This window comes from Scylla paramamosain, chromosome 42, assembly GCF_035594125.1.
Source record: "Scylla paramamosain isolate STU-SP2022 chromosome 42, ASM3559412v1, whole genome shotgun sequence".
Lineage (NCBI taxonomy): Eukaryota > Metazoa > Arthropoda > Malacostraca > Decapoda > Portunidae > Scylla > Scylla paramamosain.
In genome coordinates, this window is record NC_087192.1 from 5,844,972 (window position 1) to 5,872,500 (window position 27,529).

At 42.2% G+C, this 27,529-nt stretch overlaps 1 protein-coding gene across 6 annotated transcripts in view; it reads right to left on the bottom strand.

Annotated features, from left to right (window-relative positions):
* Window positions 1-27,529, bottom strand: part of LOC135093210 (agrin-like) — a 503,425-nt gene that overhangs the window by 293,347 nt on the left and 182,549 nt on the right. For all 6 annotated transcript variants that reach the window (XM_063992187.1, XM_063992185.1, XM_063992186.1 and 3 more), the window contains one exon: window positions 24,510-24,599. The gene's annotated coding sequence lies outside the window, so the exon portion shown is untranslated. The remainder of the gene's footprint in view (window positions 1-24,509; window positions 24,600-27,529) is intronic.

Consider the following 27,529-nt stretch of genomic DNA (forward strand, 5'->3'; position numbering starts at 1 on the left):
CACGATTAGCCCTCCTCTGCGGCCCACGCAACTACTAATCTACACACCAAAAAATAATAAAAGTGATGGCGAGGGGAAAGACAGGAGCTACAAACTAGAAGGCCCAACAAAGACGTCCCTGCCGCTCACACCTTCGCCCGGTGACGTCTCATTACTTGGTCACCGTCACCTGCACGCGAGACTGATTTGACGAGCCATGACGTAAGTTGCAGCTATACACTAATTTTACGTGCTGCATACACTAATTTCACGTGTTATTATTTATTTTTTTTTCAATTCAATCTATCCGTACGAGGTTCTACTGCAGGTTGATATGACCAGCAGTAGAGACGAGAAAAGTTGTACTAATACACACACACACACACACACACACACACACACACACACACCGAAACTAAGTTGGTATTTCAAAACGACCCGTTACCTCCCTTATAATAAGCTCTAGTGGGAAGTCACCACGATTTGCAGGAATGTTTTTTAGTGATGCCTTACCATGGATACCACCGTTAGTGAGGAAAACATTTATAAGAACCCGACTATTTACGTATGTGGCATTTGAAAAACAGTCCTTATAAAAGCTCAAAGCTTAAGAATACAAGCCTTTGAGAATCACACCCACAAGCATTCCCTCACATCCTTCTATTCATGTACAATAATAATTAATAAATATATGACTCTCCTTGTTATGTTCTTTGAAAACAGTCCTTAAAAACACGAGGCCTTTGACAAACACACCTACAAGCATTTCCACACATCTTCCTATTATTGTACAATGATAATAATATAAAAGTACAAGTCTTGTTGACAACGAAGAGCTAATTACTGTAATATTTTTTTTTCTTTTTTTTTTACGTTACGGAGCAGACGCTTGAATCACCGATGTTATTAAAGTAAATGAACTACATCCTCCTCGCTTTTAAAATGCCAAACATACAAAGACAATACCATAATAACAAAACAACAGTCGGGCCGGGTGGACATAAGAATGACGACACAAGGAATCATTAAGACTGAATGCGAGTCGCTCCTTCTTTTGTTCGAAATGTTGCGTCACTTTTAGGTCCAATGCTCAGGTAACCACGGTGAGGGACAAACACACTCACCTGCACGCCGCCCACGCCATGCCTCCGCACCGCCACGCCCAACAAAGCAATGTATTTTTGTCCTTCCCTGACTACACTGTGGCAGGATGAAAATATCTCACGAAGGTAAACCATGAACAAAATAGTCCCCTGAAAAGATCTCCGCAAAAAAAGAGACTGGGAAAAGAATCTTAGGTTAAAAGAAAAAAAAAAAAAAGCTCTTCAAAGTGAAATGTATAGAAATATCCCTCTATGTTCCCTCCACCCAGAGAGATTTGAACAAGGCGAGCAGAAAAACTACTTCTAGGAAATCATATACATGTAAAATAAAGTTCCATCCTTTCAACATTTTTTTTTTATATATCTTCTTCTGAGCGAGAAGATTTGGCTACATATTTTCGTATGAACTAAAGAATGAACCCTCCCTCACACACACACACACACACACACACACACACACACACACACACAGCACACACACACACACACACACACTAACGCAAACGTAACTGAGATTCCTGTGTGTGTGGTGTGAGTGTGTGTGTGTGTGAGAGAGAGAGAGAGAGAGAGAGAGAGAGAGAGAGAGAGAGAGAGAGAGAGAGAGAGAGAGAGAGAGAGAGAGAGAGAGAGAGAGAGAGAGAAATGATCACAGACTTAGCACCTGCTTTGTAACATTACAACAAACCTTTTTACAAAAAAATAATGATTGCTACCGCAGTCTCTCTCTCTCTCTCTCTCTCCTCTCTCTCTCTCCTCTCTCTCTCTCTCTCTCCTCTCTCTCTCCTCTCTCTCTCTCTCTCTCTCTCTCTCTCTCTCCTCTGTTATCTAACGTTTTGTTCTCGTCTGTCATTATAATTATTATTTCCTACTTATTCCTCTTCTTCCTTTCCTTTCTGTTATCTCCCTTTAACACCTTCCTTTTTCTTACTTCTGTTTTCCTGCTCGCTCTATTTTTCTGCTATCTCCCCTTCCTCTCCCCCTGCATCGTGATCCCCATATTTTTAATGTAGTGTACCTGTTCCTCTTTTTTTATAGTCACAGTATTCGTACTACTCCTCCTATTTTCGTTCCTCGACTATTCTTCCTTTCTTCCTCCTCCTTTGCCTTCCTCTCGCCCTTCCACCTACTGCAATTCTTCTTTTTTTGCCTCCCTCTCATCCCTTCTCTCCCTGAACATCCTTTCTCTGCTTCTCTTTCTCCTCTTCTCCTTTCTCTGCTTCTCTACTATTCTTCCTTTCTTCCAACTTTCTTCATCTCACTTTCCCATTTTCTCCCCTTCCTCCTCCTCCTCCTTTTTCCTCTTCCTCCTTCTCCGAGAATCCCTCACTCAGATCCGCCGGGGGCCTCCCAGCATCACGTCACAAGGATATATCCATCGCCCAGTAAATCCACCAAGGACTCTGTCGCCACCTCCATCTTTAATACTTCAACTACAACCTGCACAGCCACCCCACCTTGCTGCTGTACTGGTTGTTCATACTATTACTACTACTACTGCTGCTGCTATTGTTACTGTTGCTGCTGCTACTATTACTACTACTACTGCTGCTACTACTACTACTACTACTACTACTACTACTACTACTACTACTACTACCCTTCACATGTTCTCCTGGCATGGTTACCATTACTTCTACTTCTAGTATTATTATTATTACAACAACTACTACTACTGATATAACAATAACATACTACTACTACTACTACTACTACTATTGATATTCCTATTATTACCATTACTACATACGTTAGCAATAAACACTCACCATCTCTCTCTCTCTCTCTCTCTCTCTCTCTCTCTCTCTCTCTCTCTCTCTCTCTCTCCTCTCTCTCTCTGCACTTCCCCACTACCACTGCACTCATCATTAAAACCATCACGATTATTTTCAGTTCTGCCACCCACGAGCCACTTTAGGCGAAATTACAAAAAAAATACACCTTGCACAGTAACTGCTGTAATTGCATCCAAATGTCCCAATTGTCACAAAGCTCGTTATAACTACATTTTGTACGATGAAGGACTTGTGTATATGAAAAAAATACAGTGACGTTGAAAGTGAATAAAATATATACAGGGATTATCAAAAAATATATACAAAAGACAGGTATATAATGATTCAATGCTTCCTCCCTCCCCCCTCCCACCCACACCCCCCGTCCCCACACACACACACACACACACACACACACACACACTACACCTCGTTAAATGCAAGAATCCGTTGTAAGAGGGTTGCGCTGCCCACATCCAGGATTTATTTCAGTTCAGCGCGTTACAGAGTGTAAACCCGTCTGATTGATCAAAGCCAGAGAGAGAGAGAGAGAGAGAGAGAGAGAGAGAGAGAGAGAGAGAGAGAGAGAGAGAGAGAGAGAGAGAGAGAGAGAGAGAGAGAGAGAGAGAGAGATAGAGAGAATCAAATTAAGCCACAGAGCAAGAAAACTCTAATAAAGAAAACACTGTAAGCAAGCAAAATAAAGTCAGATCACCAAACCACCACCACCACCACCACCATCACCTCTCCCTCCTCCTCCTCCTCCTGCGCCATCCTCCGGCTCTCATTACCTGTGTGCGGTCTTCTTCAGGAGCCGCCTGCCCTCTCTCCCCGCGCTCCAGGCCCGGATTAGATCTTTTCCCTCCCACTTGCACAATTTGCCGGCGCGAGAGGCGGGGATCTGGCGGGTAATCCTCAGTTTGTGAGCTCCGGCTGGCGGTGGGGATTGAGGCGCGAGTTTTGGGAGATGGAGTGAAATAATGGCAATAATAATGATAATGATGATAAGGATTATGTTAATAGTAATAATAAGAAGAAAAAGATGCAAGTAGTAGTAGTAGTAGTAGTAGTAGTAGTAGTAGTGAAACTAAGTAGTAGAAAAGGAATAGGAATAATGATAACAACAACAACAACAACAACAACAACAACAACAACAACAACAACAACAACAACACCATCAACAACAACAACAATAGAGTATGTATACTGGCGGTGGAGAGATGTATAGAATGTGATCTACCTGCCGCCCCCTCCCTCCCCCGTCTCTCTCTCTCTCTCTCTCTCATCTCTCTCTCTTCTCTCTCTCTCTCTCTCTCTCTCTCTCTCTCTCTGATAGGATACACCGAAGATTTATTATCATTTCAGGCACGTGTGTAGGTAATTAAGCCTCTCCCGAGTCACGAACGTAAAATGCATGCCTTCCTGCCTGTTGTTGTTTTTTTTTGTAGTACGTTTATTGTTTCCTGTCTAAGTGTGTGCGTGCGTGTGTGTGTGTGTGTGTGTGTGTATCCATCTACGTATCTATCAATCTATTTATCTACTCCTATATATCTACCTATATTTTTCTCTTTTTTTATGTATGACGGGGCACTGACCAAGGGCAAACAAAACGAAAGGAAAAAAGAAGTCCACTAAGGTGCCAGTCCAATAAAAAAGAAAAAAAAAAAAGTCAAAATGATTGTCCGAAACTGGAGGATGTGTCGTGAAACCTTCCTATTGACAGTTCAAGTCACAGGAAGGAGAAAATGCAGAAACAGGCAGTGAGTTCCAGAGTTTACCAGAAAAAAAATAAATAAATAAATGGACAGAGTACTGGGTAACTCTTGCATTATTTATAAAGCCATCCTGGTATTTTATCTATAAAGCAATTTACTTTATCTATACATATATCTAGTATTAAGTTGACATGCTGCATTGTTCTCTATAATACACTCCAGCCATATTTCGTGTCGACCCTTTGCATACGAGTGATGTATTTACTGTAAGCAACATTTTAAGGATTTTCAAGGATTTGCTAAATTTTCTTACATAAACCACCTGTGTATGATTCATAGTGAAAAGTGCAGGTTATCCATTTAATAGTAAGTATAATGTAGTTAATCTATACATAACCGAAAAAAAAAAAAAAATATTACCAAAACTTTACAGAATCCGAGTTCATTTCACATTTAATCTGATCATTTCAGTACATGAAAGTAACAGAGGTACATCATTCTAGAAAAAAATACCAAGGGTTTTATATCTTCTCTTTTCTTCCCTAGTGAATTTGAAATGCTGCGTTTTCCTCAAACAAACATTTCTTCTTCCACTACATTAAGGAAAACAAATTGTCAAAAGCACTGTCAGTCGATGACGCTGAAACAAGTACTACCATATCAAAGTTCCTCTCTGACAGCCAAGAAGAGTTCACGGAAGAGTTATTTATGTGCAACTTTCCTGGCCGCGCTGTGGAGTGCACCGTAACGTTATCTGTGGAGGAATTTGTCAGGTATTGATGTTGTCGTGGTGCAACGGGAGCTCTGAATATGGTCAGGCATATATCTCTAGTTTCCTGCTTTCCCTCTTAAAATATTTATTATCTTTTGCCACAAGTTTACAGTCTGGTTCCTCTGCTGTAACGAATCATGGCTGGCTATTTCCGTGGTTAACAACGTAAGCATATTGATTGGGCAACTTTTTTTTTCTTTTTTTCTTTTTTTTTATGGACTACGGTTAATGTCATTTAAAAGAGTTCTTACAACTTATTCCATACATCAGCTTAATTGACACAACCGATCAAAATGTAATTAAAATGTAATCTATTGTCAATAAATAATAATCCATGTACTGCCAGATCGTTGATGAGGACTTGTCCGGCGAACGTTCTCGATGTTCATAATCAATTCGCCAATAATTAGAATCTATTTATCAATACTGCGCATGGTAAAGATTTACGATACCTCGACCATCCACACACTGTTGTATTCATGTGCCTAAACTTGACCTTGGGATGTGCACCAAAGCCTTGTTAATGATTGATAAGTAATACTCCTCTCTCATTCAGCCAACATGTTATTCTCTGACGTCACATAACCGCTGATGACAACCACTGCCAAAGTTCTGCTGAAGGGAATTAAATTTTAAGAAAACACTAATCAAGACACCTACAAAACTCAACTTGTGGACACGAATCGAGCAGTTTTTCAATTAAATTTTGAGAAGCAATACCTGAGTGTCTACTTCCCAGTATACATTTTATATATGGATGAAAAATTTTGTTATAAGTTCCCAGTAACTCATCATGGTCAGAATGATGAAACAGCCTCGACGCTTCTTAGCTCATCTAAAGTAATCTCAAACGTCAATCCGTGGTCGATTACGTGCCTTGTACAGGTCAAGGAGGCCAACACATACTGGACGTATTTATAAACTGACGCTTGAAAGATGTTATTTATATTTGGTCATATATACTTGATAATATTGGTATATATTCAGAGTGGCTTTTCCACGAACTCTACTTCCCTTTCTATTGCGAGAACGACTTTGTCACCTGGCCTTGAATGTCTCGGGAGACGCTTTCATACGTGGCAGCAAATAACGTGCAAGGCAGCGTAGGTGTACCTCTGTGTGTAGCACCATATTCACGCTTTACTGTATGAAAGGCGGCAAATAATCATGTTACTCTGTGATATTTCTTGCCTTATGTGCAGACTTTGTGTAGCCTTTTCGTAGCTTTATGACTTTCTCCATACTGTTTTAATTCTTATGGTTTTATTTACTGTTTACTATTTTTTTTATGTCCAGGACCACAAGTCACTGCCATCACAAATATTCGTAGTCAACCTTCGTAGCATTATAGTACTGATGTAACACAGGAACTAGGCAAGAGTAACAAAACATTATAAGCATGAAAAATGTGAGGGAAGGCCATTAGCACTTATACGCTTAAATGCAATGTTTCTCCATGGCGGAAGGAGCTAGTGTGTGAATGTTTACATATAGTCCAGTGCAAATACATGTTACACTTTGAGATCGATTTTCTTTTCATGATTTTCGGTTTGATAACAAATTTCCGATAACTTATGTGTGTGTGTTTGTGTGTGTGTGTGTGTGTGTGTGTGTGTGTGTGTGTGTGTGTGTGTGTGTGTGTGTGTGTGTAAACGAATATCTGTTCTTATTCGTACTCCCTAAAATGTACCAATTTTCTGTTGTCAACAACATTACAGAAAATGGAACAGTATTGCACGTTCCACAGAAACGTTTTTTAAAATTTCATATCATCCATCGACTCAATGTGTGTGTGTGTGTGTGTGTGTGTGTGTGTGTGTGTGTGTGTGTGTGTGTGTGTGTGTGTGTGTGTGTGTGTGTGATTCAACCAAAACTTTGAGTATCACGTACTGATCTCGTAACCAGCAGCTGCAGCCTCGCGAACAGAAATTTATACCTGACAATGAGAATTATGGCTGAGTTTTTCACGTAACACGGCTCGTCATCCTCCTTCTCAACTCCAGGAACTGTTCGTTCAATGAAAAACTGGCACCAATCTGAGTGGCCAACGAATCTCAATCTACAAAGTAAGCGACGAAGACGGAGCAAATTCAGTATGAGTGTTGTTTGGGCGGGAGTAGTAGTAGTAGTAGTAGTAGTAGTAGTAGTAAAAAACTAAACTAAGAGCTAAAAAAGTGCAATAGAATACAGCTAAGGAAGGTGTGTGAGAGTATGACTGCTTCTCCATCTTATATACACAGTGATATAACAGTGTTTAACAATTACGAAGGTCCACATTAGTGTGATCTATTTTGTTTCGTTTTGTTCCTGCTGTGATTGTCCACATTTTCCTTGCCAATTCCTCTCTTTTCCCCTTTCCTCACCACACCAGACTTCTCGCGGTTTATGTTCGCTCTGACGTCCTGATGCTGTGAATCAGATATCAATATAAGTCTTGTACGTTTTTTTCTAATGTAGCACGAGCTATACGGTTAATGTGCTTCTCGCTTCGTTGTTTGCTGCTGTCTCGCATAAGAAAATATACACTACTATGGTCTGCCCTCAAATAACAACAGAAAATAGTATTGGGTTCACAGAAAACGGTTACATGTATGACTATTTCTTTGCCGAAACAAAAGTTTGTGATCGAATCCCTCAAGTTGAGACTATTTTTACTTCATCTATGTTATTTCCTCCTCCACTTCTCAAGCCTGCACTTCCTTCATGACCGCATGGATACACACACTCAGCACCGTGAGACAGCACTTCCCTGTTTCAAGCTACTTGTCAAATCGTTTCGTACACGCACCTTGGCATCCTCCTGCATATTATTGATGGCCTTTGATACTCCACGCCTCTTTTCAACACTCCACAAATTCCATGAAGTCAAAAGATATGAAAAAAAGAGCCAAGTTCGCCTGTGTTGGCAAGGCTGCCACGGGCCGCCCACTCACGGGCGCGATCCCACTACTGCTCGACACGGGTGCTTTTGGCTGCTGGGTTTCCCCCCTGGCCCGAATCACACCTCATTAAGCAACCTGGACGCCCCAGGCTCCCAAGAGGCGGCCATATTGATGCCGAGCTTAGTGCGGACGCCCACTCAGTATGGGGGTCCCGTAGCAGGTGTCCTGACCGCAAGCCGTCCCTGGCCCAAGCCTCCGTGTCGCCGGATTACAGGGCTGCGCCACCAACCCCGGCTGAAGGGATCAGGCGCGGGGACAAGCAGCTTACTAATCATGACAGACGTTATTCAGTGTTATACTCACTATATTAGGTTGGCGAGCGGTAACAGTATTTACTTTTATGTCCTCAGGTAAGACAAGGCAGATCTGTTAGGAAGAAATGTCCAGCAACGATATTTGGCATGTTGGGATCACAACATTAATCCTAACATTTTCACAGTACGCTACTATTAAGAAAAAAGGTAACTTTAGTTTTATGAAAGAGAACAGAAAAAAAAATAGTTGTGTAATTTTTTCTATACGTAAACCATCTTTCTGCAGATGTTAGAGAGGACAAGAAAATAAAGGATCAGAAGATGATGAGAGGCAAGAAAAATGAGAAAAAAAAATGGAAAAAGTGAAAAAGGAGGAAAATTAGATAAAAAACAAGAAAGAATCAGAAGATAGACGACAAGAAAAGGAAGAAAAAAATACACGAAAAGAAAGAACCAGATGATAAAGGAGAAAAAAGAGAACAAACGAAAAAATAAGAAGAGACGAGAAAAGGAAGAGCAACAGACAAACACCATCACTCTCTCTCCTTGGGTGAGTGATGCGCCCATTTGTTAAGAGAAGAGCGATGTTCACGAAGTACTTGTCGCCAGGCAGTGATGGGAGGCAATTAAGAGTACTGGGAGAGGATACACGACTGGGAAAAAGGAGTTGAGAAGGAGGAGGAGGAGGAGGAGGAGGAGGAGGAGGAGAGAGGGTACAGCTATCAGAGTTCTGTCTTTCGTGTTTGTCTCCACTTTCCACTCTCTCTCTCTCTCTCTCTCTCTCTCTCACTCTCTCTCTCTCTCTCTCTCTCTCTCTCTTCTCCGCTCCCCCATGCCAGCAATTCTCCTTGAACATCCTTACATTTCAATCTTTTTTTTTCTCTCTCTCTAATAACCCCGGAACACTAATACCAACTTACGCTCTTTGCTTCCCCTCCCGGAGGACAGAAAACTAATCACTCCATCTGCAGGAACCCTAGACGTGGCCCCTTCACGATTAACCGCAATAACTGACTACTTCGAAACCGATATTGGCGCCCAGAACACCAAATGCCGGAACGCTTCTGGGGGTTGAGATCGAGAGGGGAGCAGGAGGAGGAGGAGGAGGAGGAGGAGGAGGAGGAGGATGTTGACAAGGCCACACAACTTTCTCGGGGCCCACTGAGGCGTCTGACCCTCCAGGGACTTGCGGTTTGCTCTGTCCCTATCCTGCCCTCCCGACCAGACCAGAGCAGAGCATTCCCGCGCCTATCTGAAGTCCTGAAACCCTGAAATCCTCCTTGGTCCTGAGCAGAGAAGGGAAGAGCGAAGCAGCACAGCGTCACCCTTCCCTTCACAAAGCCAGTTTCACCCTCTCTCCCTCCCTTTCTCTCCCGCTAATCGTCACTACTAAGAGCGCTTCTCCACCTTGAACCTTTGACGAAAATCCCATTCAACTGGGCTCCCGCAGGACATGGAGGGAGATATAAATAGAACTCTCGTGGGGATTACCTCGCCCGAGTGTGCCTATTGATATTTAGCTCCTGCAAGTAAAAGGCCCCGTTCTTAGAGCGGTCATAATGGCGGAGCTCCATTTGGGAATTACCTTAGACATAAGAGGGATTTCCCTTCCCAGTAATCTCATGAGGAGGGATTTACACTGGGAGAGGAAATTACGAGTATTACAGAGGAAAGTTGGGACCGGGAGGGAGGGAGGGTGGTGGAGTTCTGGGGATGTGGAGTTTGGAGGAGGAGGAGGAGGAGGAGGAGGAGGAGGAGGAGGAGGAGGAGGAGGAGGAGGAGGAAGAGGAGGAAGGTAATGGTTGGTGCATGACAGAATGAAAACTCGTAACTAAAGGCTCTTAAATGCAATGAACTCTCTCTCTCTCTCTCTCTCTCTCTCTCTCTCTCTCTCTCTCTCTCTCTCTCTCTCTCTCTCTCTCTCTCTCTCTCTCTCTCTCTCTCTCTCTCTCTCTCGCATCACCTTGCTGCAGCTTTCATTCTGCGCTGGTTTCCCTTTCCTTCCTTCCTTATTCTGCTCCCTCCTTCCCCCAATAAGCATGAAGCCAATTAGATCCACGCACATTGACAGTCTGCTTCACCTTGCCAGCCAGAGGGAAGAATCGTGCCAATTAATCAATGCACGGATGGAGGAACCTGACATTGCCTTTACATGTATGATGCCTCAGGACAAGCGGGGGAAGCTCCACTGTGGCACCGGCGCTCGATATGTACATTCCTTTCCATGCTGGGGACTCGGAGCCGGATAGGGAGTGGTAGGAATGGGTGCTTTTTAAATATGGGTTAAGGGATCAGGTTTTGGGATATTGTATGGGTTTAGTGTTGTTGTTGTTGTTGGTGGTGGTGGTATGGTGGTGGTGGTCATAAGGTACAAGTATTGTTTTTTATAACCTCACCATCCTGTCCTTGTATTCACCTTCCGAGTTGTAGTTCATGCAAAATTTCCCTTCATATTCACTATTCTCCCTTCAATTTAGTGAGATTCTTCTCCATTTCCAGAATCCTGCCGAGTTTTCTTTTTCTTTCTTTCATTTCCTCTCACTATGATCAGCATGAGTATTGTTATCACGATTATCAACACTCTCCTTCACCCCCATAAGAACAATTCTCAGTAAAACCCAAACTATATTTCTACTTACACACTTAAACTCTCACGGCTTCCCAGTTTTATCAATATTCACACCGCTGTACTAATCTCTTCTTTGTTCAGAAAGCAATCTCATTCTGATCTCTTCACCGCCTGTCTCATCTGCTGCATCTACTGTGTTTTGAGGTCTGGCCAGTCAACCCCATCCGTGAGCTGCTCTTTTTAAGCCACATAATCCTGCTTATCTCCAATCTACGGTACATGTAATCTGTTTTGTTCTCTTATATCTTCTAATCTTCTATCACAGTTACTCTGAAAACTTGCTTTCGTTCTTCTCTTCTCCCACTTTATATTTTTTTCTCTGCCAATCTAAATAACATGATGATCGCTACTTTAAGTGCCAGCTCCTACAAACCTGGCGTGTGTTACCGACGCTCAAATGTTTTATTTATCCACAGTCGTCTGGTGGTCTCGCAATACAGCCAACCATTCCCTTACGGAAAGACTTCAGATCTCATTGTGTGTGTGTGTGTGTGTGTGTGTGTGTGTGTGTGTGTGTGTGTGTGTGTGTGTATGTGTTTGAGCGGCGCGCTGTGTGTGTGCGTCTGTAAGTCATCCCTCCAGTGTGTGTGTGTGTGTGTGTGTGTGTGTGTGTGTGTGTGTGTGTGTGTGTGTGTGTGTGTGTGTGTGGTGTCTACACTCATATACATATGCTGACGAATCACCAACACAAACCTGTTCTGTGCACCTGTTACTTAATAACCCTCACTGTGAACACGGTACCAGCATCACCACTCAGTCAGCCAGTTAGCTCCACACAATACAGCAAATCAGTCAACCAGTCAGTTCATCAGTCAGTCAGTCAGTCAGTCATTCAGTCAGTCAGTGAATTCGTATGCCTTACGTATTTTTCAGTCCAGCAAGGCGACTATCAGTTAGGGAGACAAATGCATAAAGATCAATGGAGTGTCGATCATTCAACCAGTCTCACGTTCTCTAGTCAGTGAGGTGGAAGGTCTCCGTCTCAACACCGATTTTATGTTGGTGTGCAGCCAGTCACTGGATCTTCCCTCTCCCTCACCTCTCCCAACTCCTTGCCTCACTCCCGCCCTCCTTCCATCCTTTCCTGCTCTTCCTATCTTCTCGTTCTTTCCTTCTTCCTCTCTCTCTCTCTCTCTCTCTCTCTCTCTCTCTCTCTCTCTCTCTCTCTCTCTCTCTCTCTCTCTCTCTCTCTCTCCTGCTCTTCCTTCCTTCGCCTGGCGGATATCCCACCCTATCCTCCCTCCCCTCTCAAAACTCCCTCCCTCCCTGCCCTCCCTCCTTCGGCCAGGCCAGAGAAAACTAATCCTGGAAGGGAAGGAGACTTTATGAGGCTCCCTTTCCTCCTGCACCCCACGTACACACGACCGTGAAAAAAACTCACACACACACACACACACACACACACACACACACACACACACACACACACACACACACACAAACTTGAGCGTCCGTTCACAGGCGCACACATCCAGATAGACGCACACACCTACACACACGCACATGTCCAGACGCACACACACGTCCATGTCGGCTCCTTCACTTTCTTGCACACACACACACACACACACACACACACACACACACACACACACACACACACACACACATACACACACACACACACACACACACACACACACACACACACACACACCGGCACGCGTACACACACACACACACACACACACACACACACACACACACACACACACACACCGGCACGCGTACACACACACACACACACACACACACACACACACACACACACACACACGGCCAGAATATCTTAATTCTCTCTCTCTCTCTCTCTCTCTCTCTCTCTCTCTCTCTCTCTCTCTCTCTCTCTCTCTCTCTCTCTCTCTCTCTCTCTCTCTCTTGCCTTCCCTGGCTGTACGAGTAACTATTATATATTCTTGATGAATTTTCATTTTTTTTTTTTTTTTTTTTTACTCTCGCCTCTCCTCCAGTCTCTTATTTTCCTCTCCATTGTCTCCTGCAGGGCGTCTGGTGAAGGGTTTTCTCTCCGATGGCCTCCTCCCGTTCCCTCATATCTATCCTTCCTCAAAATGTCTCTATCTATTCTTCTTACTCTTTTTTTTTAGTTCATTATTCTATCATTATCATTACTTTTTTTTAGGAATGACTACCTGCTTTTGGCGCGCGCGCGCGTGTGTGTGTGTGTGTGTGTGTGTGTGTGTGTGTGTGTGTGTGTGTGTGTGTGTGTGTGTGTTTCCCTCCTACCTTTCTGTCTTTCTTTCCCTCACTCTCTCGGGAAGCTAATCTAAATAAAATTAAAATACTGCTACTCCCATTTTTACTAATTAATTTCAGAGCTAAAAATCGTTAATTGACGAGCACTAAAAAAGCTTCAGAGAGAGAGAGAGAGAGAGAGAGAGAGAGAGAGAGAGAGAGAGAGAGAGAGAGAGAGAGAGAGAGAGAGAAATTATATAACTCAATTGTGTCTAGCTACATTTTGTATTTTCTGATCATTATCTTTATAAATTTTCATCTGCCTTAATCATTTCGTTCTTCTAATTAACGATCTGCTTTTGCATGCTATAAATTCTTCGTACTTTAAGTATATTCACTAAATACATTTTCTAGGCAACTTTTAGTCTCTTAAACTTCTCTGCATTATCATCGACTACTTCTCAACCTCTACGTTTCTTGAATAATTTATGATCTCTCCTGCCTTCCCTTCTTCTTTTCCTCTTGCTTTCCTCCTTTCCCTTTTTCACTTTCCTTTCTTTCCCCTTTTTCTTTCCTCTAGCCTCCTCCCTACTCTCTTTTTTTACGTTCCCCACCTTCTCTTTTGTTCTCTTTTATTCTGTTCTCTTTCCTTTTCTTCCCTTTCATTTCCCTCGCCTCCCTCATCTCCTTTCTCATCTGTCTCCCTCTCTTCCTTTTGTTTCCCTCATCTCCTCTCTCGTCTCTGTTCCTCTCTCCCCTTCCTGTTGTTCCCCTCACCTCCCTTTCTCCTCGTTCTCCTCCTTTTTACATGCTTTCCTTGTCAACCACTTGTTGCCTAAAGAATCACAACCTGCTCACGTTCAAAGCATTGCCGTGACGGAACAGAGAAGCAACAAGGGACGGGAAAACAACTTGGAAAGGAGGGCGAAGGGAGCAGAGGCGATACATAACGGAGACAGGAGATGGAGGGCAAAGAACGCACGACGCCCAGCCAACAGAAACTTATCGGCTTATTACGTGAAGTTTGTGTTAAAGATATATTAAGTGCTGCATATGGTGACTGCTAGTGTAAGGGTAGGACAGTAGAGTTAGAAGGCTTCTCCTCACCACCCATCAGAGTTTGTCGGTTTAAGTGGATAAACCATTAGGAAATAGTCTTTACTGTATAGTCAATCACTGTCGGTACCGGAAAAGGATAGAAAAGTAAGGTTTCTCCCCTCCCACCCTTTCATCAAACTAACGAGAGGAAATAAGGAATATTGTTGGATTTGTGAAAGAAAGTTTATGCAAAAGTTCCCATACGACGCTGGGCATGGTCTCCGTTATACGCTTGCCGTGACAAACAATGTTCCACGTAATAGACACCAAATAGACTCACTAACCTGTCACGTAATTTCTTCTCTGATAATGAAAATAGTTAAGTACTAATAAGAATGCACACACTCGCTCCTCTCGTGGCCTACTTCCGCTTTACTGCAATGCTACTAGGTAGGTACAAGCAACAAAGACATACTCACTATAGTCACGGTTCGCTCTGGTTCCGCTCTCGCTCAAGCAATGGTCATCCAAAATGTACGTATGCTCATATACTGTAAATACAAATTATCGAACAATGTTTCTGCTGATGTCTTCTTCTTTCTTAACCTCCCTTTTGTCTGCCTATCCATTTCAAGTTTTAAACATACTGTGACTGAAAAGAAAGAAAATACCAGCTTTTTTACGTTTATTTTCTTTTTCTTTTTTGTTCTTTTAATAATAATCACGGTAATTATTTTTTTATCTCTTTTTTTTTTCTCTCACTTCACGTACGTACTTTGAGTGAACCGTGAATTGATCGAGAACAGAGCAGGTTAGGACCAGCACTCTTACTCCAATCACGAATCGCCCAGAACATCTTTAGGTTGGACATGGTTGGAGAGTGAACTGTGGTTGAAATATATATAATAATGACAATACTTGAGCGATACAGGAGCGGAGCCTGAAAGGAACAAGAGCGTAATGGTTCAGTTCATCCTGGCTCAGCTGTAATTCTTTGAGTTGAGTTCCAAATATCAGAGCTCGTTTTGTGGCCAGGCATTGTTCTTTCATGTGGCGTGGAGGAGGAGGAGGAGGAGGAGGAGGAGGAGGAGCAAAGTACGTAAAAGAAATGTCATGTATCTCGTTTTTTTTTTTTCTAGTGAGGTCGCATCAGAGAAAGGTCAAAAGAAAAGGCACTAATCCCACACGGCTGAAGTTCAGCTACCTTGAATAAAACAGTATAAACTTTTCGACCTAAGACTCAAACTAGTAGTAGGTGAGGTAGTGTAACATTGGTAAAGAGGAGGCTGGTGGTGGTGTGGTGGTGGTGGTGCTGGTCGTAGTCGAAGTAGTAGTAGTAGTAGTAGTAGTAGTAGTAGTAGTTCCTAATGTTTTAGTTTTACATTCACAAAAGTAATAAACATATGAATAAGTAAATAGATAAACAGAAAACACATGTAAATGAATAGATAGATAAAAAAATAATAAATAAACTCTTAAAATTACGTGACAATTAAACCAAAAACAACCAATTTCACGACCAAATACAACATCCTCTAATTTCAAAACATTCCTCCCAATGCATGCTGTCACACACGCTCAAACCGTTCATTTTCCCTCCACTTCCATCCAAAACTATACCACAGTGTCACCTACGTCATATCTACGCCACATCTCACCGCTGTGTCCTTCGTTGCCATGAATTTGAACGTTTTTTTGCATATACTTCCTGTTTCCGCAACGAATATCTGTATAATTTTGCCCGTGCAGCGTTCACAGTTACCTAATTAATTTACAAGATTTCCGACAATACTCAATAAACTACAACTCTCTCTCTCTCTCTCTCTCTCTCTCTCTCTCTCTCTCTCTCTCTCTGGTTGTGGTGTTAACTTTTCAATCAACCAAACATGAAAAATACATAAATCAATGAATAAAACACTATTTCCTTCAAGATTGCTTTCAAACATTTCGCTTGAAGTTACAGAAATGCCAACGGCGATGCTAAATAATGGAGAAGGCATCAACGAAACACACGTAAATGTCAGATTACTAAGGAGGGTTTTGAAATATTCCTGTGTTTGTTAAATTTGTTCAGAAGAGTACACACAGTTGGAATTGCGTAAAATACAAACGTGAAAGAATTTATCAACTTTAACTCTTACGTAAAACAAACAAAAAAAAGAAGAAAAAAACATGTAAAATGAGTAAAGAATGGACGTATTTTCTATGGTGACAAAATAAACTATATCCCTGATGATTATTTGTGAAGTCAATCTGTCTTCTTGTACATAAACGTGCTTCTACTTATAAATAAAAGCTTAGCCAATCAAAAACTAAATAATGCAAAGTTGAGTTATGCTACACTCAAATGTATTAAAATAACAAACTAACAGCCAATTAAAGAAAATAAGATAAGCTTTTTTTTTTTAATACTATACAGTGAACATTCCCGAGGTGACCCGACACTCAGCATTACTAAAGAGGGAAGGTGATATGAAAAGTAGAAGTAAAGAAAACTGTCAGTCTATTCATGCGAAAAATATGCACAAAGGCGATTACTTTATGCAGTGTGTGCGGTGAGGTGAGCAGAACACGGAACAGACTACAATCAGACGAGAAAGGCTGCATATAGTAAACAATGATCTATATAAATATTCCTTGAAATTAATTTATATGGGCAATGGTGATCCTTTGTATTAAACTAAAGGTTGCTAATGCGTCAGATAATCAAGAAAGGTATAAGAGAGAGCGAGAGAGAGAGAGAGAGAGAGAGAGAGAGAGAGAGAGAGAGAGAGAGAGAGAGAGAGAGAGAGAGAGAGAGAGAGAGAGAGAGAGAGAGAGAGAGAGAGAGAGAGAATAATGAAAATACCAGGAAATGGAAGATCATGTTTTTGTTCATGTTGAAATACTAATTTACTTTAATAAAAGGTCAACAATTAATCAATCTTAATGGGCAAGTTAACAAATATCTAGATCAAGAGTGATTTATATAGTATTACTGAAAGCACTCGCTGACAAAGCTACATCCGCTGCTGTTTGCACAAATAACAGTAATTGAAGTAGTAGTAGTAGTAGTAGTAGTAGTAGTAGTAGTAGTAGTAGTAGTAGTAGCAGTAGTAGTAGTAACAGCAGCACCAGCACCAGTAGCATTAGTACAAATTTCCTCCACACACTGGCAAGAAGACCCTTCACTAACACCTGCTCCCTTCCACTCCTCCACCACCTCCTCCTCCTACCTGAAGACTTCTAATTAAACTGCAGAAACAAAAAGGTGCACCGCGTAGTTCCTTCTTGAAATGTGTAAAAGAAAAAACAAGTGGAACCTCCATAACTTCCCCCTCCCCTTTGCTTACCTTACCTCTTCCTGTTACTCCTTTCTCCCCTTTCATTTCCCGTCCCCTTCCCCTCTCCACCCACACCACGCCAGCGCCAGACTCAAATCCCCATAGCGACTAACTCATTTTTTCCCCTCAGAAGGCGGGCAAGGTTCCTCTACTTCCCCTCAACTTTTCCTTCGCCCCTCGGTCAAAGTTTCCTTGTAGTTGAGTCTGAAGGGGAAAGACTTAACCAGGAAGAGGGAAGAAAAGAAAACAAAAATTGATTATTCCGCTCCGTAAGTTGAAGCTTTGTGTGTGTGTGTGTGTGTGTGTGTGTGTGTGTGTGTGTGTGTGTGTGTATTTAATTAAGGAAGAAACTATAGTTGATTTGCAGAAAGGGAGAGGAATTTGACAAGTAGGAAGGAACACACACACACACACACACACACACACACACACACACACACACACACACACACACACACACACACACACACACACACACCTTAAAAAATATCAATAAAACAAAAAAAAGAATGTAACGAAGGTATGGAATAAAACAAACGAGAAGGAAATTACAGATCGGATAGAAAAAAAAGCGAAGTGTCTGAATGAAGGTGTGGAGATGAGAAGAGCAGTTTGGATAACAAAAACTTATTAATTATTTGAAAATTTAAACACCTGATGGGTATACGACCAAAAAAAAAAAAACGAAAAGAAAACTACGGATAGGGTAGAAATAAAAAAAAGTCTATAGAGGTGAAACTGGAGAAAAAAAAAACGAAAGAGATGACGTGGATGAAGCTGTGAGGATGGGGAGAGAGGTTGGGAGGACAAAAAGTTCTCATTTATTTGAGAACTTAAACACCTGACGGGTATACGACGAAAAAATGAAATAAAACAAATGAGACGGAAATTAAAGCCTTAGGGAGAAAAAAAATATCAATGGAAGCGAAAAAAACACCTAGATAAAGATATAAAGAAGGGGAGAATGGCTGGGAGGACTGAAAAAGGAGAGGAGGAAGGGCCGGTGGGAGACACGGGAATAGGCTTGGTGGTTTTCAATTATTGGATTACCAGGAAATTACTGAGCTCAGCACCTGCCGGTTTGCCACACCTGCGCCAGGAATACTGATTGGGGCAAGTGACCGGCGACTCCCACCCGTAGCGTGTCTGTCTGTCTGTCTGTCTGTCTGTCTGGTTCAGTGACATTTGCTGTTTGTCGTCTTGACTTTTACGTAGATTTTAAAGAGGTATGAGGAATTTTTTTTTTATTATTATTGGTGTCGATTTGTTTTGTATTACGGATGTTACTATCATTTGGTAGTATTCATCGATTAGGAGGAGGAGGAGGAGGAGGAGGAGGAGGAGGAGGAGGAGGAGGAGGAGGAGAAAAATTAGCTGACGCGAAAAGTGTAAAAAAGAGGAAGACCAGAGTACCAAATGATGAAGAAAGATTTTACCTTTCAAAAGTATTCACGAGATTGCGGCACAAAAGTCGTGTCAAAAAAAAAATCTCAAGTTATCACAGGAAACACTGTCTAAGTAGCAGTGAAAGCGTTAACAAATCACCACACATTCTCCCTCCCTCCCCACACGTCCCTCAGCGTACAATGCAGCTGTCAAACTCATCAGCATCATCAAAGATCGCAAACCTCGTTCTCAGCACACATTCCTTAACTTTTCCCCTTCTCAGTATACACCATCTCCCCGCCCCTAACCACGCGTCCCTCAGCAACCTCCACCACACTGCAGCCCTCCACTTTTCCTCCACAACCTTCCACTCCACTCAGCCTCCAGTCATCGCAAACACGCAGCCCCCAGCCTCTTAATCGCTCTGAGGGGCCCGGAACCTTCACTCACAGCCTTCTCTTCGCTCGAGGCGGCGCGAATACCACGAACCGCGTCAAGCCAGAGAGGGGTGTGGAGTGCAGCTATTTTTCTTGATCAGGAAGGACTGATTGCGACAGCCGAGGAGAAGCACAAGGGAACACAAAGGAGTGACAAGGACAGGTTGGTGTGTTTGTTTTTATGGGGTTTGTGGGGTGTGACAGCATTAATATAAAGTAAGAAATAAGTGATTAAAAAAAAGAACAAGAATTATTGCACTAACCTCACCTAAACTACTAGGATGACAAAGGGTATTCGTACAGCAGAAGATTCCCATGCAGAAGAGGGCCAGAGAGAAAGAAAAAAAAAGAAAAAAAAAAAAAAGCTTGCTATCCGGTGTTGAAAAATAGAGCTTAAGATAAAACTTGAAGCGTGGTTACATTTTTTTTTTGAGGGAGTTTATGTTTGGCAGCCTTAGGAATGTGTTGAATGCTTAGTGGAGGAGGAGGAGGAGGAGGAGGAGGAGGAGGAGGAGGAGGAGGACTTAATCTTAAAGAGTAAAGAAAAAGGAAGACAGTGCCAAGCGACGAAAAATGAGAAAAAATAAATAAATATGAAAAAAAATATATGAAACAGAACCACCACCAGCACCACCACCACCACCATTACCACTACTAGCAACACTGCCACCACCACCACCACAACCACCCTCACAACCGGCGGCGCCACAAACACATTCAGTGCATTAATTTTCCAAATTCCTTGCGATTCAACTCAGGACGGCAAGTGGGCCCTGCATGTGTGTGTGTGTGTGTGTGTGTGTGTGTGTGTGTGTGTGTGTGTGTGTGTGTGTGTGTGTGTATGTGTGTGTGTGAGCAGGTGTGGATTCCGCCGCCCTACGCCTGAAAGCCAGTCAGATGCATATCCAAGCCTTGATTACTGTTGGACCAGAACACGCTGCCCTCTCTCCCTCCTCCTCCTCCTCCTCCTCCGTCCCCTCTTTCTCCTCATCAGTTCCTTCCCTCTTATTCCCTCTGTTATTGCTGGAACTGTTGCTATTATTGTTTTTCTTCATTGTGTTCTTCATTTTCTCCTTTATTACTTTTTTTTATCTTTTTCCTCAACGTTTCCTTGTTCTTGATTGTGAGTATTATTTTTTCTGTTTTTCCATTACCTTCCTTTTCGTTGTCTTTTTCCACTTTTTTTCTTATATTCATTTCTCCTTTCTTACTCCTTCATTGTCCGATTTCTTTCCTTCTTACCTTCCCTCCCTCCTTCCGAGCCTCGTTTCAGTGTTTCCTCCACCCAACCTCCTCCTCCTCCTCCTCCTCCTTTCCTTTTCTCCTTCTCTCCTTTGTCGTGGACTGAAGCGGAGTGGAGTCCTTTCTCTTACCTCTTCCCTCTCCCTCTCTCTCTCTCTCTCTCTCTCTCTCTCTCTCTCTCTCTCTCTCTCTCATTCTCCCCTCCTTCCTGCGTCCCTCTCCTCCTCGCCTGCATGACGTCAGACTTCATTTGCATGTTTGATCTGCTAATGCATGCGTGGTGCCTCGTGGTTTTAATGTATGCATGCCTCCGTTTAATGCCTCCCGCCTCTCTGATTCGTGATTGCTCGCTTTCACTCTATGAACACATGCATCTACCTCCATCAGTATCGACCATCCATCTACTCCATCTTCCGTCCATTACCAGTGTTATTATCATCACATTCACCACTACGCACCATTACTAACGGCTCCTCCCTCTCTCCCTCCCTCACTCGTGTCTCTCCAGTGGCTACGTGCTAGTATCAGTTCCTCCTGCATTACACTTCAGCCTACTGCAGCTTAATTCCATGAGTTTTCCACTTCCGCGCTAACTAATTGCATCTAGCGTGGCTTCTCTATTCTGTTACAGGAGGAAGGGAGTGAATGCTGGCAAGATCAAAGGCTCCCTGCGGAATATTGTTAGCATATAAACACACTGCGTCTCGTCTAACAGTGTATTATTATTAGTCTATAACATTTATGCTTATGCTCTTAAAAGCTGTAACTCATTAGAACTGTTTTTCAAGGCCACACAAGTTATCGGTCGCGATCGTGTGTGTTTTTTCAACTGGCTATTGTTAAGTTATCAGTGGAATTAAGAAAACACCCATGAATAAGCTAGTAACTTCAATTAGAGTTTGTTTGAGTTGTTGCGATAAGACGCGGAAATGTTTGAGAATACGGAGTCTTATGGTAAATTGAGAATATTGCATGGACACTTCTGACTGCCTGCTACTCGTATTACTTTAAAGCTCTTCGTACCTATTGTTACTACTAAGCTCCTCAATTACAGTGCCTCAATGCTGTTTCTCTTGCTGTTACTGACTTTTTTTTTTACTTCAGCTATTATTATTTTTTGTCACGTGTTTTGTAGCTTTTGTTTGTCTCTGTTACTTCTCTATTTTTTTTTTTTCGTTGCTACTTCTATGGTATTTATCCATGCTTACCTGATTCACCTGCTTTTTGTCTCCGTTACTCTCTTCTTTCTCATCTTTTCTATACTCTCTGCTCTCTATCCCTTCTATTGTTTGTCCCTGCCACTTACTTCTCTGTTATTTTTTCGCTACTTCTTTGCTTCTTATCCCTGCAATCCTAATTCACAGGCTTCTTGTTCCTTCTACTATTGTCCTACTTTTTGCGTCTCTTGTCCGTTACTCCCCTGTTTCTCACCTTTCCCTTCTGCACATCTGTTCTTCTGCCCTTTCTCACACCTCCTTCAGTCTGGTCTTTGCTCCTGCTCATTACCTCTGTCTGCTTCCTCCTTTTGCTTCACCCCTGCTTGCCTTCCCTTCCTGCCACTCCTAATCAACCGTGGTGCTCACCCCTGTTTCCTTCCCCCGCCCCTCCAGATTCCTTCACGCACCCTGCCGCTCACCCTCTACTTGCCTTTGACTTGGTATGTTAATCGTCCCTTACAACTGACTTAAGCTTGAGCTGCATTGTATCCTCAGTTTTCTATCCTTTGTTGTCATGTGTAATGGTTGTATGATTTTTTCGTCTTGTGTTTTTTACGTGTGGGTGGCGAGGGAAAGTGAGTATGTTCATGTATATGCTTTCGAAGATAGATTGAATGCTGTAGCGTGACTGCTGCTACAAAGCAACGTTTATTATTTTTATACTGAAAGCCACAGGCCTTTATTTGTGAATTATTTCCAAGTGCCTCTGTTATTACACGAGAAACCGAGACCAAGAAAAGTGTGTTGGGAGTTTTTTACAGTTATGCCCACCTCAAAGAAAGCCAGTGAGAGATTATGTCTTTCCTCGACCCGTGATGAAAGGCATGGTCAATACAACATGTCACCAATAGCAGGAGTAAGCCGGTCGTGCGGCTGGAGCCTCACTAATTAAGAGCTGCAGATATAACACCAAGAAATGTGGTTCTGGCCAAGTGGAAGAACACAAACACGGAAGAACGGAAGAATGTCAAGTCAAAAGGGTGAACAAGAAAACGACTTTAATGGAGATGGTGGGAATGTGGAACAGAAATAATGAATGCAAATAAACGTTTAGAAAGGCATAATACACATACAAAAAATCCCAATAATTGAAACAGAAAAGCAAGTTAACCATTTACGAATCCACTGCAAATTGTTTAGACTGAAAAAGAAAGGAAGGTAAATAAGATGGTACAAAGTATATAAACGAAAACAGCAAAAAAATATATATATGCAACAGCGGGGAAAAAAAAAATGCAGTGTTAATAACATACAAACACAGTGGGACGAAAAGTCAAGCACAGAATTTCTTAATGAGACACGCACACGCTGAGACAAAGACGAGATTGCAAAAGGTGTTTCTTGGGGAACGATACATAAAAATAAACTAATAACTGTGTGTGTGTGTGTGTGTGTGTGTGTGTGTGTGTGTGAGTGTAAGAAACAATATAGCAATTTGTGAATAAATCCCTAACACGTGACATTTAAAAGAGGAAAGACTTAATAGATTCCAAAATGTTTGACGGGATTCAGAACGGAAAGTGAAATAAAAAGAGGCGTCTTGGAAACGAAAGCAGACGAGGAGAATAAAGGAAGGGAGGGAGGGAGGGAGGTAGGAGGCGGAGGAGGCATAGAGGCAGTGGACTGGCGGTTTGCAGGAACTGGTGAAGAGGCAAGAGAAGAATTCAAGGAACGGAAAAAAAGAACAACAAACTGAGAATAGGACAAAGATGCCGAGTCATGACAAAAGACATGAAAGAAGCTGAAAGACAGAGAACGGAAAAAAATAGACGCAAGCAGAGAACTGTTTGTCGGTCTAAATACGAGAAAAGGAAAATATACTGGGCAGGGGGAAAAAAAAAAGCACTAAAAAGGACACAGCGTTGGCATGGTAAAGGTAACACTGCGGAAAAAATGAAAATATCTATCAGGAAGAAATCTGGTGAATATAAAAAATAAATAAAATCAAATAAATACATTAAATTGAAGGACCTGTGGAGCAAACACTGGTGAGAGATACAGAAAGAGTTATGAATAAAGATAAAGTAACAACAAATATTGATAGACCTGTTAAAATTAGATGAAGGTAAAGATGAAAGGTTCTCCAGACGCTGTACGTAATATGGACTACTGAAAACTACGGGTGGTTAGCAAAAGAGAGAGACTTCGACTATAAACATACGAGACAATAAAAAGAAAAAAATAAATAAATAATCCCGATGAAACACATACACCTTATTGGAAGAGGTAGCGGATGCATGAGCGAGAATACTAGCCAGTACCACACACCACACACCAGCTCAACAAAAGAGCAAAGAGTAAGAGAAGACACAATTGACTGATAACTGAAAGGAAGTAAAATGTGAAGGAAACAGAACTGAGCGGCCACGAGCAAGTGCGCGCCAGTGTTTGATATTTAAAAGAGCAGCGGAGCGGTTGATCAGTATAATGAGAGATGGTACTGAACGAGAACAAGAATGGGAGCTAGAATACTACAGTGGGCTGGAATAAAACTGAGTGGATCATACCTTATTTTTTCTCCGCTCTTGGTACGCTTGGAGAGGAGAGGAGGATGCTATTGTACACAGGCAAGGGACCGGATACAATCACAAGAGGATCTGCAACAATAGACGTTATAAGAATATGGGTACATGGAGAGGAATACTTGAACATCACTAAACGTACAGAATATATCAATAAAAGAAAACTAAAGTCAGAACACTGGTCGGACATCAAGAAATACAATACTGAGAAAACTGCCATCATCTAAGACACTTCCCTAGTTTTGGATAATGATTTTGTTCCGTTCTTTGGGAATCAGCATCTTGAATGGTCCTTTTTTTTCCTTCTTTTTGTAGTTCTTGGTCGAAGCCCCCACTTATATAGAAAAAAATCGAAGATCCTATTCTCAAAGGCTTTTGCGTCTGATCTCGACTGCTTTTAACAGCGTAGTGGAAGTGATTAGGGTTTTTAAGGGTGTATTCATGACTATTTTGGTAGTATAATAACAACTCTGCATCACCAATGAAAAAAATAATCCATGAGAACTTGATTAATCATCTGTGGCCTTTGAAAATAGTCCTTACAAGGGATCAAAGCTTTAGCAATGCAGGTTCTTCCGCAGTACTGTACATGATATAAAGAATGCAAAAAAAAAAAAAAAAAATACAACTGTGCGCAGGTGAAAAGATAAATACGTCAGCAAAAGCAACAATCTGAATCTGTATAAAAAGGAATCAAGTAAAAAAAAAAAAAAACGCTGAAAATTGCGCAGTTAGAGGAAGTAAAAAAAAAAAGATTACTGAAAAGAATACTTATAAAGATGTCTCTGAAAATTTAAGTACAGGAGGAAGGCGAAAGGCGAAGAGACGAAAGGTCGTACAAATCAAGCCGGATTTGGATCACAAGGACTAATGTGGCGAGGAAAGGGAATAACGAAGGAGGAACCGGAAGCAGTAAAGACTGAACGGGAGGAGCATGTAGCTGAGGTAATATTCAGAGGGAAGACCACGAGAGAGAGAGAGAGAGAGAGAGAGAGAGAGAGAGAGAGAGAGAGAGAGAGAGAGAGAGAGAGAGAGAGAGAGAGAGAGAGAAAATCCCTCCCTACGAACACACATATATACCAGAAGAGAACCAACACGTATGGCTTTGATAACAACACAGCTGACTCAAAGACCACAATGCAAATAGAAGCGACCTAAGCGAGTCACCGCACCCACAAAGCCCGTTAGGACAAAACACATCATTGGCGCCAAACACTTCATAACGAGATCAGGTCATTTGGGAATCAGGTCAACTCGTGTCCTTGAATAACTACATAGAGAGAATAGACACACACGAACACACGGCCACACTCAACACAAGTGCATAGTGAATATTCATACAAAACCGGGAAAATAAAAACACTCGCTAACGGAGATGAACAGTGACGGCAACTAAGGTAAATTCCTGCGTGCTAAATGATGCGCTGTCAGGTGTGTGCGTGCGCGTGTGCGGCGTTCTATTTGCTGAAAGGTCAAGTGATGACCTTACTTTGATAAACTGCAACGCTCTGTGACGGAAATGACAGCGGCGAAACTTGATAATGGTAATTTTGCAGCCGCATTACACGGGTCGGCGCGGCGCTGATCGACGCGTGCAATGATAAGTCGCGATGACCCTTCAGCCTCACGGGACGCGGCGCCGCTTTCTGTGCGAGAGAGAGAGAGAGAGAGAGAGAGAGAGAGAGAGAGAGAGAGAGAGAGAGAGAGAGAGAGAGATAGTGTGTGTGTGTGTGTGTGTGTGTGTGTGTGTGTGTGTGTGTGTGTGTGTGTGTGTGTGTGTGTGTGTGTGTGTGTGTGTGTGTGTGTGTGTGTGTGTGTGTGTGTGTGTGTGTGTGTGTGTGTTCATATGTTAAAAGTACATATTTCACTTATATTTCATTAAAAAAAAAATAACTTCCTTAAAGGTTAAATTTCAATTTTTCATCAAACAAGCAGCAAACACTGCTACATCATTTCGTCACCACACTTATATTCAAAGCAGAGTTAGGTTTAATCTGATTAACTTCATTCTCTTGACTGCAATTCAGTATTACACGTGAAGATGACAACACTAACTTTATTAACAGACACTCCAATATAAAAGAAATACACGAAAGGTTAAGAAAAATTTCCTCACAAACATCATGTCACCTGTTATCCCGTCACAAAGTCAAACGTCCTTTATATACATATCACGTTTATTTCACTCCCATCAGTCACACTCACATTTATCACTGTCTACATGCTAAAACAAACAAACAAAAGAGAAAGTCAGTGCGCATAGACTTCAAACCGAATTTGAGAGCAGTCCATTGCCTCAGTGCATTGCCTTTAAAGTCCATTTCAAAAGCACTCCTCCGCCTTCCTCTTCAATGCTTATTTCTCAGGAGAGTTCGAGACAGCCAATGAGTCTCCGCAGGAGAGTGAGAGGGACTTGTTTCGAGTGTGCGTGGGATGTGGCAGGAAAGAGTGGGCGTGAGAGAGAGTGTGCAGTAGGAGTATAGATATGCGTGGGAGGGAGTTAACGTCACAACACCAACACACACACACACACACAAACACACACACGACAAGCGCCACCGAAGAGATGACCTTTCACCGTTCATTAAATGCCATCCTTATTAACCAGCTAGAAATTACATGCGTTCTTTCCTTCTAAGAAAAAAAAAATCATTAGGCGCAGGAAGGTGATAAAAATGGGAAACAAACAAAGCAGAGCCGGAGATGAATGTGTGTGTGTGTGTGGGGGGGGGGGGAGGGACATGCCTTATTATATATAGAAAAAAACAAAACGAACACAAGATAGAAAATACTACACACCCTTCCCCTTCTTCTCCCTCACCGCCTCCACCACACACTAAACAGCCACGCTATTCGCTTCGTGCCTCGATCCACCATCTATAAAATGTGCAAAGTCTGATCAATACAAACACGAGTAAGGCCAGAATTACCAAACACTACGCCGGCCGATGATAAAACACCGCCACTTGCCTGCCCAGATGCGAAACAAGAACGATATTCACTAA